The sequence below is a fragment of the Eschrichtius robustus genome, unplaced genomic scaffold (assembly GCF_028021215.1).
Source record: "Eschrichtius robustus isolate mEscRob2 unplaced genomic scaffold, mEscRob2.pri scaffold_201, whole genome shotgun sequence".
Taxonomy (NCBI): domain Eukaryota; kingdom Metazoa; phylum Chordata; class Mammalia; order Artiodactyla; family Eschrichtiidae; genus Eschrichtius; species Eschrichtius robustus.
This window is the reverse complement of record NW_027175210.1, coordinates 783859-799361: the sequence shown is the minus strand read 5'-3', so window position 1 is coordinate 799361 and position 15503 is coordinate 783859.

The following is a 15503-nucleotide window of genomic DNA, read 5'->3' as shown; positions in this document are numbered from 1 at the left end:
ATGTGACTTCTCTATAATCTGTTCCTCTTTTACCAGTGTCATTCATTCTCATGCCCACGACAGCCTGACATGGTCTCTAACTGCTGTCTGCCCGTCTCTCTTTCTCCACCATTGCTCAACCCACTCCACTGGAGATAGACTCAACATGGCCAGACATCTTGTTGAGTATGAAAAAATGGATCATGGATGATTGTGACTCACTGAGCCTGGATGAGAGGAGACATCCAGAGGGGAGTTTAAAGTAGCTGGGGAAGGAGAAGAGGATTTAGGTTTCATCCATGGTCATCATTCATGGGAAGATGCTACTGAGCCTTTACATAGGAGCAGGAGAAGACAGAGTTGGAGGCAAGTCCTTGAAATGGCCTAGAAATTACAGCTGAACTGAGAGGCAGGGACTCCAACGGGAAGAGCAAGGGAGAGAACACAGTGAGTTGGGAGGTCCAGGGGGCGATAATTTGTGGGGCAGGGCATCCAAAAGGAGGGAGCTACCAGGAGAGAAAAGGCCACAACTGCCTGATGATGCCTCTGAGTCTCTGTCGAGTACCAATCTGAGCACACACAGGTGGAATTTCACAAACCTGGGCAGGAACAATTTCTGTGGAAAGAACAATTACTGGAGAACAGTACATTAAATAATTTCCAAAGTTCATGTATGGCTGAGAATCCTCACCAGCCAGAGTGAAGAAACACTTGAATACATGGAGCATTCAATTAAGACACAAGAAATTGTGCATATTAGAAGTGGAACTAATCACAAGCCCTAGAATAAAGGATACCTTAGGACTGTACTAGAGGATACTCTAGAACTGTACTAACAAACTTTAAAAATAAGACTTGAAAAGGTCTAAGTGATATGTAAGTAATCGTTTCCTACCAGAAAAATTTTTTTTAAATTAACACTTTAAAAAACATAGGAAAAAACCCCACTTCTATAACCCAGGAAACTCCAAGAGATTTAGGGACCTTGTGTGAGACCCCAGGTCAGATAGATATATATTTGTATATATACATTAGAATATTCAAGAAATTGACTACTTTCTGGAAAAATATGAATTCTCAAGACCAATATTTAAAACAACTAAAACAAAAGAAAAATAAGCAAGGAAGGATATAAAATAAAATTTTTCAACATTACTTCTGAAGAGCATGTATGGGCAATGCAAGTAAAAAAAAAAAAAACAGCTGACTACAAACTTAACAAATAGTTTCAGAGAATCAAGAATAGAAGAATAGAGGAGATCTGTATTTTGTGAAAATAATTTAACCCTGATATCAGACATAAATGATACGAAACAAAACCACACACCAATTGTACCTGTTGGTGGAAATGGACATTGATACAGCTACTATGGAGAACAATATGGCCGTTCCTTAAAAATCTAAAAATAGAACTACCATATGACGCAGCAATCCCACTACTGGGCATATACCCTGAGAAAACCATAATTCAAAAAGACACATGCACCCCAATGTACATTGCAGCGCTATTTACAATAGCCAGGGCATGGAAGCAACCTAAGTCTCCATCAACAGATGAATGGATAAAGAAGATGTAGTACATATATAAATGAAATATTGCTCAGCCAGTGAAAGGAATTAAATTGGGTCATTTGTAGAGACGTGGATGTACCTAGAGACTGTCATACAGAGTGAAGTAAGTCAGAAAGAGAATAACAAATATCGTATATTAACGCATATATGTGGAATCTAGAAAAATGGTACAGATGAACCTATTTCCAAAGCAGAAGTAGAGACACAGACATAGAGAACAGATGTATGAACACCAAGGTGGGAAGAGGGAGGTGGGATGTATTGGGAGATTGGGATTGACATATATACACTACTGTGTATAAAATAGACAACTAATGAGAACCTGCTGTATAGTACAGGGAACTCTACTCAATGCTCTGTGGAAACCTAAATGGAAAGGGAATCCAAAAAAGAGGGGATATATGCATACATATAGCTGATTCACTTCGTGGTACAGCAGAAACTAACACAATATTGTAAAGCAACTATACCCCAATTTTAAAAATCATATCTTATTAAAATACTAATTAATAATATATGAATTGTTGAATACTAAAGGACATTTTCAGAGATTATGAGATTTCTCAATAGTTAATGAAAAGACGCTGAAAATCCTTAAAAATATAACAGTTCAAAGGACAGGAATCATAAAAAAATGCACAAAGCAACTGACTTCCTACTTTTAAGATATAGAAAGCATATGTATAAATCTCACCCATAAAAAAGCAACTAAAATTTAAAATAAACATATTTTAAAGGAATAAAGAGAATGAATTAGTAGAAAAAAAATCTAATTTACAAAATACTGTTTAAAAAGACCAAAAACAAAAAAATAAATAAAGAGAAAATGCCATGATTCTGTAGAACACCAAATATTATAGAGATATCTACCTTTCTCGATATTAATTCTCATAAACTTCCAATCAAAATCCTAGTGTGTTGTTAAGAAAGTGATTAAGATTTAGCTGAAAGTCAAGCTAGAAAATTTTTTGAAAAGAATGAGTGAAACGTGCCTTACTAATTATATGTATAAAGGTAAATTAAGAGTGTGGTTCCAATACAGAAAAAGATAAACTAGTGTCGACTTAAAAAAAAACGCACACCGTGAGAGCTGCAAGTTAAGTTTTATTTGGGGCAAAATGAGGACTATAGCCCAGGAGACAGCATTTCAGAGAGCTCTGAGAAACTGCTCCAAAGAGGCAGGGGGAAAGTCCATATATATGTGATTTCGGTGAAGGGGGAGTACATGGAATCGAGCACATATATTTTTTGCAGAATGTTTCTGTTAGTCTCGTGAAAGTCTCGTGAAGACTGCTAGTCTCCAGGAGCAGACCTCACCATGAAAGATCTTAGAGGTTTTCTAGATATGAGGGGATACAAGAATTGGGCTCATAAAATCTTCTCCTGAAAGTATCTAACTCTCTGAAGAGCTTTCCTGCCAGTTTCCCCAGAGCACAGAGTGCCTCATTTCTGCTCTCCACCCTGCACTCCTTTCAGGGGGTGTTGAAGGTCAGTGGCTGAAGCAGCTGCACCAGCACATGATTTAATCCTTGTCGAGGTAGATGACAAGTGCCAATTTGTAGCTGAGACTAGCATTACCCTAAATGTAGATTCTAGGATGAGAGCCTATGTGATAAAGTTATTACAATCAATAAAAGCATTATGGACCATACAATAAGTGGTGATGCAAAACTGAGTAGTTAGTTTTCTTTAAAAAGTATTTACATCTTCACTCAAAACCATACATAAAAATAAATTTGATATAAATTTAAACAGGGTTTTATTTAAATATATATATATATATATATATATATATATATATATGTATATATGAGATTTCTAGATGGGAAAATCTCATACATAGAAAGGATAGAAGAAAAATTACATAAAAATGGGAAACTTTAAGAGGTTAATATTTGTATAAGTTAATATTTTTAACATAAAAACATTAACACAAATTGATTTAAACGCAAAGAATAAAACAGATCTGAAACACACACACGAATGATGTGCACAGAAAATTCCTTTGATTAAATAAAAATACAAACATAAAACATTGATCTCACAAGTGAAAAATAATACAATCCTTTCTATCTTTAGGAAAACTCTCAAAACATGGCACAATTAAATCAGAATTGGTGAACAGCCACATACATAAATTGGTACATTTCTAGAAAGCAGTTTTTAAAGATGTGTTAATAAATCTCTTGTAATTCCATCTTTAGAATTCTACTACTAACGGGGGGAAAATGATATGGGGACGTGTTTTTACATAGAAAAGCTATTCAAATACTTTAGTTTTAAGATGGAAAAATTGTGAAGAGCCCTAAATCTACAATCTAAATAGCAAGGAAATGGTTAAACTATATTGCACATGTTCCTGACATAACATTATTCAGGCATTATCATAATGTCTATGAAGATATTTAAATACAGGTCAATAAATGCATCATAGCAGCTACTATTTCCATTACGTGTTACATACGTTGAACCCTTAACTTTGGGAATCTAATTTAAATCCTTAGAGCAGGCCTGGAAGGTGGGTTGTGTCATCTGCAAATCAGGTGCCCAATCTCGCATTCTTTCAATGCATTGTTCCCAAAATTATATATTACATTACATTATATATACATGGAGAGAGAGAGAAATCAACAGTATTTACATGTGAGTTTATTAGGAGTGTAAATATATAAAAATGTTACTAGCTCTTTCTTTGCGATAGAGATGTGCATGATTCTTATTTTCTTGGTACTTTATAAATTTTGACAACACATTACTCACATAATCAGGGTAAAAACCCACTTAAAAACGATGAAGCATCCAAAATATAGATGAAAATTTCTGGGATATTATTTTTAATTAGGTAAAGATTTATTGATATTTCTTGGAGTGCATTTATTTTAGAGTTGTTTAATCAAAGTAAGTTGAAGATGTTGTTAAGACAGTGTGGGGCTCCAGAACAAGAAATGTTCAAACACTGGCTTTAACCATCTCAGATAGTCAGGGTCATTACTTTTTAAAATCTAAAGTTAGAGAGCAGGGACTATAGTGCCTATGGAACTACTAACCCTCCTTTATGGACTTTCGTATTTCAAAATGTTGTTCTCCACACCTATTGGAGCTCATACTGCATTAGCATTATATTATAATATTCGATATTTAACCATACAAAAGCCTACAGTTTTTTTGATTGCATAATCTGAGAACTGAATTCATTAAGAGAAACTGACTCAATGGAACATGGAAGCCAAGGTAGGCTTTACACCTTAGTACTCCTTTTTTCCATAATGTGTTATATTAATTATTTACAAATAATTGTTAAAGTCCCTTTGCTTCAATTCCTCCAACTGCAGTTCGTGATCCTTAGGGATCTCCAGATTTAAGGCCATATATGCTCTTTCATAGCCATCTTGGAGAAAGATATTAATACATTCTCAGTGTTGCAATAAGGTATTGCTCTAACATGCCTGACATACAGGGAACAATTTGAACATATTCTGAGTCTCACTTGTGTTCACATGTAATTTTGTCCAGAGAAACAGTTGGTGAATGAATGCACAGCTGCACCCAGAGGAACCTAGCCAGGTGGAAAAACACAAAACACACAGTGGCACACACCTCAAACAGCTACCCCACTCACATCAGACGTTACAGCTTTTTATGGGATTTCAAATCACCCTTCTCTCACTGCTTCACAATCACCTACAAGCTGAAACCCTTCTGCCACCCAGATTAACCAGCAAACTGCAGGCCCTTTTCAAGATAAAGTGCCATATTTGTTGTGGGTAAATATTTAACCATTTAGCACATATAATTACACTACCATTTTTATTAGGGTTTGTCTTAGTTTGGGCTGCTGTAACAAATATACCATAGACTGGGTGGTTTTGACAACCAACATTTATTTCTCACAGTTCTGGAGGCTGAGGAGTCCTAGATCAAGGTGGCAGCACTTGTCTGGTGAGAGCTGTTTCCTGGAGAGGTATTCTCTGGGTGAAGAGCAGAGAAAGCAAGCTCTCGGGTGTCTTTTTATTAGGGCACTAATCCCATTGATGAGAGCTCCACCCTCCTGACTTAATAACTTCCGAAAGTAACATCACATACTTCCAAATAACATCACATTGGGAATTGGTCTTCAAAATATTAATTTATAGGGGACAGAAACATTCAGTCCCTAGAGGGTCTTATTTTTTAATGTACCAATGAGAGTTTTTGAGTATTGGGCCGTAAACCCATTTCCCCACAAGCCCTGTGGTTTTGGTTTTTTTGTTCTTCCATTTCGTTTTTTTTTTTTTTAATGTTTTTTTTTAAATTTATTTATTTTATTTATGGCTGTGTTGGGTCTTTGCTTCTGTGCGAGGGCTCTCTCCAGTTGTGGCAAGCAGGGACCACTCTTCATCATGGTGCACGGGCCCCTCACTGTCACGGCCTCTCTTGTTGCGGAGCACAGGCTCCAGATGCGCAGTCTCAGCAATTGTGGCTCACGGGCCCAGTTGCTCCGCGGCATGTGGGATCTTCCCAGACCAGGGCTCGAACCCGTGTCCCCTGCATTGGCAGGCAGACTCTTAACCACTGCGCCACCAGGGAAGCACCCCTTTTCGTTTTAAAATAGATTTTTTCAGATTTATTGTGCTATAATCAAGAAACCTTCATACTGTTTTCCATAGTGGCTACACCAATTTACATTCTCACTTACAAGTGCACAAGGATTTCCTTTTCTCCACATCTTAGCTAACACTCATTCTTTTGTCCTTTTGAGGGCAGCCAACCTAACGGCTGTGAAGTGATATCTCACTGTGCCTTTGATTTTTATTTCCCTGATGATTACTGATGTTGAACATCTTTTCATGTATTGTTGCCAATTTGCATGTCTTCTTTGGAAAAATATCTATCCAGTTCTTCTGCTCATTTTTTAACTAAATTGTTTTTGTTATTGTTGTTTTGCTATTGACTTGTGTAGGTTTTTATACAATCGGAATATTAACCCCTTATTAGATATTTGCAAATACTTTCTCCCATTACGTAGTGTGCCTTTTCAATTTGTTGATGGTTTCCCTTGCAGTGCAGAAACGTTTTAATTTTATGTACTTCCACCTGTTTCTTTTGGCTTTTGTTGTGTTTGTTTCTGGTGTCAAATGCAAAAAAAAAAAAAAAATGCCAAGACCGGTGTGAAGGAGCCAGTCTCCTATACTTTCTTGTAGGAGTTTTATGGTTCCAGATCTTCAATTTTTCTTCAATCCACTTTCAGTTGATTTTTGTGAGTGGTATAAAATACAGATCCAGTTTTATACATTTGCATGTGGCTGCCAATTTTTCAAACACAATTTACTGAAGAGACTATCCTTTCTCCATTGAGTATTCTTGGCCCTGTTGTCAGACATTAGTTGGCTGTACATGCAGGAGTTTAGTTTAGAGCTCTCCATTCTGTTCCATTGGTCTTTTTGTCTATGGTGATGCAAGTACTATACTGTTTTGATGAGTATAGCTTTGCATTGTAATTTGAAAGCAAGAAGTGTGATTCCTCCAACTTTGTTCTTCTTTCTTGGGATTGCTTTAGCTATTCAGAGTCCTCTGTGGTTCCACAGAAATCTTAAGATTGTTTTTTCTATTTTTGCCAGTAATACCATTGGAAATTTGATACAATACATTAATTATTTAAATTACATTAAATCTGTATGTAGATTGCCTTGGGGAGAAGGGAAATGTTGCCAACATTAATTCTGCCAATCTATGAACATGGAATATCTTTCCATTTATTTTGTAAACACATGTACCTAAATCTTTGTCAGCATCTCTGATTATTTTCTTTATATGTATTCTCAGAAGTAGAATTACTAGCTCAAACACCATAAATATTTTACAATTTTAAATGCATATTACCAAATGATGCTCCAGAAAAAAATGGTACCATATACATTTTTCCAATCCAGCATCTAAGAGTGCTGGTTTCACTGCATCCTCACCACCTTTACCTTTGCATTTTTTACTGACCTTGCTAGTTAGATATAGAAAAATAAATAAATAAATAAATAAAGTTACTTTCACATCCGGATGAAGTGCTTATGGAGATTCTGACTATTGGGAAATTCTAAGGAGGATAATTTTAAGTGTTTAGATATGATTTTAGTTAATTGTAGCTGTTTCTTCCCTACAAAATTATTTTGGGGGTTGAATACAAGAGCGTGCCTGTCTTTATTTTCTTCCTGGGGATTGAAGCCTCTGCCTGTCACCCTGTTGCTCCCACTTTGTACTTTACTATTGTTCTCCCACTACCCTGCCCTGTCACCTCCCCTAGCCAGAGACACTGTTAGTAACGGAGTTCCACCAGCAATTTGCCAGCGAGTCTAATGAAAAGCACCCACAGGCTGATGATTTTCATCTGGGTCCTGAAATATGAATTAATGTGATTTGTCTGGAAAAACTCTCATAAAATATGAACTCTGTTAGGGTGTGTGTGGGTGATGAGAGAAAACAGTGAAAACTGTGTGTGGGGGGCAAAGACATCCATTTGGCTCCCAACAGCCTGGCCCACTTCTCTCCTAGAGCAACTGAACACTCAATGTTTAACTGAGTGCAGGGCTTCCCGAGACTACAGACGTTCCCGGCCTCCTGTGCAGATGGGATACTTGTGTGACTAAGCTCTCCCTCCAAGATGGAAGCAAAGTAATTTGTGCAATTTGTAGGATATTTCCTACATGGGAGAGGCAGGCCTTACTTTCTCCTTCTCCCTCTCTCGTACTTCACGAATGTAAACACTGAAACTGCAGCTCCATCCTGCCCCACGTCCACCCCGGAGGAGGCCAACTCCCCTAGGATGACACAGCATCAGGGATGACAGAGAAGCTTCATGAAGTAGGCTTGCGAGAACAGCCCCGGACTGCCTGCATCCAGATCAGAATGTGAGAGAGATACAAACTTCTGTTTGGCATATTTACCTGTGTGTGTGTGTGTGGGGGGGGCGGTGTGTTGCATCATCTGAAATGTAACCAACACAGGAATCCTGGAGGGGGCTCCTCTCTGCACTTCCCATGGGTCAGGCTGCTCCAAGGGCCACAGCTGTCTGATACTTTCAGCTCTCCCTTTCATAGGTGGTGGGGGGACAGCCAAGCTCAGCAACAATCCAATATCCTCTCCAGGTGCTTCTCCGGAAATGTACTGTGTGAAGATGGATGCTCCCAACACAAGGAATCTGGAGCTAATATTTTCCAGGGATATGGTCTTGTTCTTTCCCCCAGAGCGTGCACCCTGGTGCTCTCCTAAACACATAGCTTGTTTTGAAACGTGCTGTAGTGTTTTCCTGCTGATACGTGCAGATTCTAAATAAATAACTCAGGGCACAGACCATCTTAGGTCTATTGTAACTTGAATGTTGCTGGAAAGATGAGTTTAGAACGAAGTCCTGTGCTAAACCAATACATTTAAGAGCTTAAGTTGGAAAACCAAAAAAATTCCAATTGTGTCATCCACCCACAAAGCGGGACTCAACTCAAGCCTTGGCCTGAGCTCCCTATTCAAGTGCAGGTGTATGGGACTTCCCGGGTGTCTGGTCTTGTCCATGTACCTTCTCATATACTCTCCAGCCTTACAGACCCCACAATTTTATGTTGAAAAGACAGCCAGATATATAATAAAATATGAAAGTGATTGAGAACATTGTAAAAAGTTTCATAGTTCATTTGTTCTTTATTTGTTCATGTTTAATTATCGACAGAGTGTCTTTTCTTTCGGGACTGGTTTAAAATACAGTTTATTCATAGGGAATTTGAGGTAAAGTAAGGCTAACGGATCACTAGACGACTGTCACTGAAACTATGGTTGGTTACTTGCAGCTCCCAAGAGGAGGGGACAGGCCGCACATTGGTCAGCAGGCAGAGGGAGGGAGGGGGATTCGGGACAAGTGCTTTTTCTGTGATTCCCCAGGAAGGAACAGTGAGGAGGTGAGAAGATTCAGGACTGACTAGCCTGTAGGATGTCAGGGGCTGTCCCTGGTGTCTGGGTGATGAGGGAAGGGAGACAGTGGCCCTGAACGTGAGAGCCACAGAGGAGGTGGATGGTGAGGGCTCTGGATGGATTGGTTTGTATTTGAAAAGCAGGCCTGGGAGCAGGTCTGAATCCAGGGAGGCAGGAGAGGAGGGACTCAGAGGCCGAGGCAATGGGACCCGGGTCTGGCACTGGGTTGTCTAGAACAAGGCGTGCCAGGCATGTGCACGTGAGGAGATGTTAAAGCGTCAGGTTTACACAACCTAGAAACTTGGTCCACACTAGGACGCAGCTTAAACGTCACCTTCTCAGAGACACGTCCAATGCCTGTGCATCTGCAGTGCCAGCCACCCTCGCCCACGTGTCCAAGCCATCACCCACCTCATTCCTGTGCAGCACCCAGGGCCAGCCCTGTCAGCACACACTGCGGCTACCCCACCCGGAGGAACTGTCCTCACGGGGTCCAGGCCTGCGAGCTCCTCTGCCACTGCTGTCCCCTCTCTCTGCCACCCCAGCCCCTCCCCTGCCCCGCTCTCCTGCTTCCCCTGAGGCCTGCCCTTTCCTGCACAGCACCGACCCTTCTACACGCTGTTCTGCTTACCGTCTGTCCCCCCTCCGCAGCGGCAGCTCCATGGGAGCAGCAGGGTTGTTTCTTTCAAAATTGTTCTTGATTTTGTATGTTTTATTCTCTGCGCTGCTTACAGCCCAGGTCAGTGTGGAGCCTGAGGTAGAGACTCCATAAACACTGAATAAGCAGCTCCTATCACAGCGGGGAACGCGCCTTTATGTGATTTCCTTGTTGGGTGTCTCTGTCTCCTCGGGACTGGGAATCCCTTCCCCCAGCACAGGCCTAGCACACAGCAGATGCTGGATCAGCATTTTGACGAATGAATATGCCACTCACTGTGCTTAACACAAGCACCCAACAATGATGAACCTTGTTGCTGCCCTCAGGGGACAGTTAAAATCAAGACAACAGCCCCAAAGGAGTGGCTTAGTAAGAACTGTGTCATCAAACTGCGACTTAAATGCAGTTTTGGCTCCTCCAGAAACGGAATCTTAATCCGGTGAATCAGGAATCCTCTGATCAGCACTACCTAAGTCATCTGCCTGGGAGACCCCTGCCATCCCCTAATGCAAAGAAACCTTCCAAAAACCCACAGGACTCTTTGCCCAGTACAGCTTCCTTGTTTCAGCTCCCTTCTCCCTATAAGCATCTTTCATTTTGTGCAACTCCTCAGAGCTCTTTCTATCTCCTAAATTGGATGCTGCCTGACTCATAAATCTTCAAATAAAGCCAGTGATTTTAAATTTTTACTCAGTCGAATTTTATTTTCCTTTTTTTTTTTTTTAATGGAGCTTATAGTTTATTTTAAGGTTATATTTTGCTTTAAGTGATTGTCCGAGAATCAGTCGGGTTTATTACTATTATAAAACATTGTGGTTTGAAATATAATTTATTATTATCTCTGCTAGTTCTGTGGGCTGTCTGTGCTTAATTGCGTGCTTCTTGCTTAGAGCTCCACGTGCTTCTGCAGTTGGAGGGCAGCTGGGGCGGCGTCACTGAGAGGCTCCAGCAGGCCACTCACAGGGCTGGCTGGGGGTCACCTGTGCTGTGGGCCAGAGTGTGCACGTGACCTCCGCACGTGGCTTGGTTTCTTCGCAGCAGAGCCTGTGTTTCCGGGGACCACAGTGTATGAGAAGCAGTCTGAGTAAAGAAAGGGGCAGTGGCCAGATCTCTTATAAGGCCGGTTCAGGACTGGCTCAGAGTCACCTCTGCAATTCTCTACGAGTCAAAGCAGTCACAGGCCAGGCCAGATGTGGAGATTGGAGAAAAAGACCACTTGCCTCCTCGGGGTGGGGTGCCTTGTTTTGTATAAGGAAGGAAGGAATTGAAGGTGGCTGCCTTTTTCAGATAAACCACCACGAAGATTCTGTGATGAATGCTACAACTGGGCAACAGATGCCAGGCTCCAATACAGTCTACCTGAGCTCTTGGAGTCCAGAAGGTGAAGCATATGATAAAAGACAAATCCAGAACCTTCCCTGAAGGAGGAAATGGTGTGGGACTTGTCTTCACTATAAACACTGAGAAACTGGGCAAAACATATAAAACAACTTTTTATGGTCATTGGACAATAGGAAGCAGAGGAGAATGGGGCTGGTAAGAACCATCCAGGGACAAGATTGCTGTTTCCTTGCCGCTGTGTTCCTAAGGACCTTGTGAGTCTAAGCAGGATCTGAGCTTTGTCTAATACACAAGAGCAACTCTGTGACGTTCAGAGTAAGGGGACGGATGAGTAGGAGTTAGCACAATCAGGGTTCAGCAGCTTGTAGGATTTTAGTTCCCCCACCAGGGGTCGAACCCTGGCCCTTGACAGAGAGAGGGCGGTGGAGTCCTAACCACCGGAACACCAGGGAATTCTCTGTGTTTGTTTCTTAAGGACTTACAAAGGAAAGTTCTCAGGCCAAAGAGAGGAATTAATCACATGATAAAACATGGATGAGCCTCAATAACATGACACTGTATAAGAAGCCAGACATAAAGGCCACAGTTGTACAAATCCATGTACTTGAAATATACAGAAAAAGCAAATCCACAGGGATGAAAAGCACACATTTAGCTGCCTACGACTGTGGGGAAGGGGAACTGGAAGTGACTGGTTAAGGGGCACTAGGTGTCTTTGTAGGGAGATAAAATATTCTGGATCAGATAGTGATGATGGTTGCACAACTTTGTAAATTGACAATAAATCACTAAACTGTACAGTGTTCAAAGAGAATTTTATGGTATATGATTTCTATCTCAACATAAAAACCGGTGATTAATAAATAAAAGGTTTTGAAAAATAATTGGAAACACATTATCCTCATTGCTTGATTTGGTTCCCACTCTAAGCTCTGTACACATGAACAAAGACCCCCACTTCCAAAATGAGAACAAGCACTATTTACTCAGAACTTGTCTATAGAGCACGGGAGTTAGCCACCAGCAGTCACATTCGGCTGAGACTCAGGACAGGCATAAGGGTGGGGAAGCCTTCTGGTGGAAAACAAGGGAGGCATGTCCTGCTCACAGCTTGTGAAGTGGGGAAGCTGGAGGAGGGCTGACAGGAGGATGGGCACCCCACGTGATTGCTTAGGGGAACATATTGATATTTGTACAACTCTCCCCCATTTGGTTCTAAATGGAAAGGATGAAAAATGAGGAAGCTGTGAGTCACGGACCAAACACTGACACTTGAGGCCTATTGCTGCCGAGGTTGAAGTCTGGTTTTCCACGTTGGTACCTGTAGGGTGTGGCGCAGAGCCTTGTGGCTCGAGGGAGAGTTTCCCTGACTTCCAGGAAGATTTAGAAAATTCTGCATTCCAAAACCCCTCTTTCATCATCTTCAATCACATACTCTGTGCATACAGAAACTTGAATCACTGTTTTCAAAATTAACTGCAAACAATTGTAATAATTACTGTAATTTTGAGTAACACCGACAATGGTAATTTTCATTACTATAAATCTCAGGATTTCTCATTTAACTAATGCCCACATTATAGTGAATCTAGCTTGTAAAGGAAAAAAAAAATCATTACTGTATTTTTTTTATTCCCAATATCGCCGTTGGGCCATCTGGTCGACCTCGCCTCAGCAGCCACCTGGTGAAGCATCACTGGTGTGAACCTCACCCAGACGGATCCGTGTGGCTCACCTACGAAAGCGCACCGATGCCACCTTGACACCCCGGCTCGAACCAGTCCACTATCTGTCCCATTTCTCGACGCGGGGCAAATAGAAGAGGGGACGCCAGGCGCTCCCCGCGTAGGCGCAGCTCGACCAGCGGGAAATCTGGTGTGCGGAGCACCGTGGCCGCTTCGCGTGGAACCTGGAGAAATTAAAGTGGTCGCCGGGAAGCAGCCCCACCGCCGCAAAGACACTGGGACGGACCCAGGACCCAAGGTGGCGAGGACGCACCGCCGAGCGGTCTCTGGGACGGGGTGTCGCAACTCCGTGGAAAGGAGGACGGGGAGGCCTGGGGTCGCCCTCTCAGGGTCTCCTCGTTTCGGCCAACCAAGTTGATCCCCACTACGGGGAGAAACTTTTGGGGGCTAGGGCAATCAGGATCCACGGTCGAGGCCGTTAATAACTGGGCGATGTCTGCGTACAACCTTGTTGTTCCCAACCTCCAGGCGAGTTGGAAAATATGAGAAAGTACGACCACCGGGACACACGGAGGACGATGCCGGGCACGGGCACCCTCTCCTGTTCACACACAACAGCCCGGGCGGTCCCCGCGGCCCGAGGGGCACCACGGCGTGCTGGTCGACATGGCCAGCATACCCAACCACTTCCAGAGCTCAGCGCCAGCCTCAGAAGCTATAGACCTGCTCGGCCAATCTCCGGCGACAACATGAAGCGCCCACGCCTCGGCGCCACCGGGACCGTCGCCGCTAGAGTCGACGGCTTCCCGGAACTCTACCTCGTGCTCGGCGGCTGAGTCTCAGCCCTCGCGAAGGTCACTGAAGCTCCGGATGGAAGGGACGGTCTCAAAGCGGCCGCCACTTGGCGCCCGACAAGCGGCGGGAAAGTCCGAAGGACGGATCCCGATTGCCGGCTGGCGAGGGTACAGTGCGGGCCGCCCTAACGCCCGAGTTCGTTCCGGGGCGTCCGCCTCGGAGCTAGCTCCTTGATCGGCACCGCGGGAAGGGACCCCGGCAACAGAAGAAGAGGGCGGGGGACTGGGAAGAGGTCACCGGGAGGCTGCCGCGGAGAGGCGCTCCGCACGCGATTCCCGGCGGGGCGGGCGCACTAGCGGCCCAGAGCGCTCAGGCGGGTCCCTGCTCCTGGGAGCACGTAGGGATTTTGTGGGGACTTAGGCTGCGTGGACTGTAAAACTGAAACCATGAAAGTACTCTTAGAAAACATGTATGAATGATTTTTATCCTGTGGTTTCAAAATGGAGTCCTTGTCAAGCATTTTTTTTAAAAGTCCAGAAACCATCTAACAAATGAATGTAAACTTGACCACAAATTCATCTTTACATATTCCACAAAGTCCAATGGTAAGAAACCGGTGTGTGAGGAACATTTGTGCAAATACATGTGTAATAAGATTACTGATATCAGAATTATTTAATATATAAACAGGACATTCAGAAAGCATAACCGTTAAGAGGGACCAGGTAAGGAAATTGTAGTATGTCTACACAATGCAATATTATTAATTTGTGTTTTAGTTATTGATATTTTTAAATGAGGTAAATCTATAGGTGGAAAGATGCTGACTTGGAAAGATGTTGATGATGGACTGTTCAATGGAAATAGCAAGTTGTAGGACTTCCACTGGTGTTAAAAATAAAAATTAAAACATACACACACAAACACACAGGAGAGACTATAGCATCCATCTGACCTTACGGGAAAATGGGCCTCTGGAATCAACCACATAAATGTGTCATTCAGGAGAAAGATCATCTAAATCACCTTATTCAGTCCTTAATCAAATTTTCATTTTTTATCAACTATTTTCTGAGAACCTCCAATATTTCAGAATTTGAACTGTTATGAAGATTGAAAGGTAAATAATACTATGTCCTTACCTTCATAGACTTCTTAATAAGTAAATTAAATTACCCTGCAAAATAAAACTTCTGGTATTAAAAATTAAATGTAAATAAGGGTTTACACATTGTATAATTCCAAAATTTTGCTACTAGTTTACAAAGAAAAGTTGGCACTTTCTAAAATAAAGTTGACATTTAAAACATTGTCAATTCTGGATCCCTGATTAGGCTGTATATTTTCAGAAAGGCTGGGTTATTAAAAATACTGTCTAAAATTCTGAACTTTTGTAAAGTTGCTCTGCAAGGTTTAGGAAGAGTAAAGGTAGATTTCTTTTCCTAAGAGCCAGGTTTCCTGTTTACTGTATCATGAAATAAGTATTTTTGAAATTCATTGTTTGCATTCAAAAATAGACTTTTTAAAAAATTTTATTTATTTAT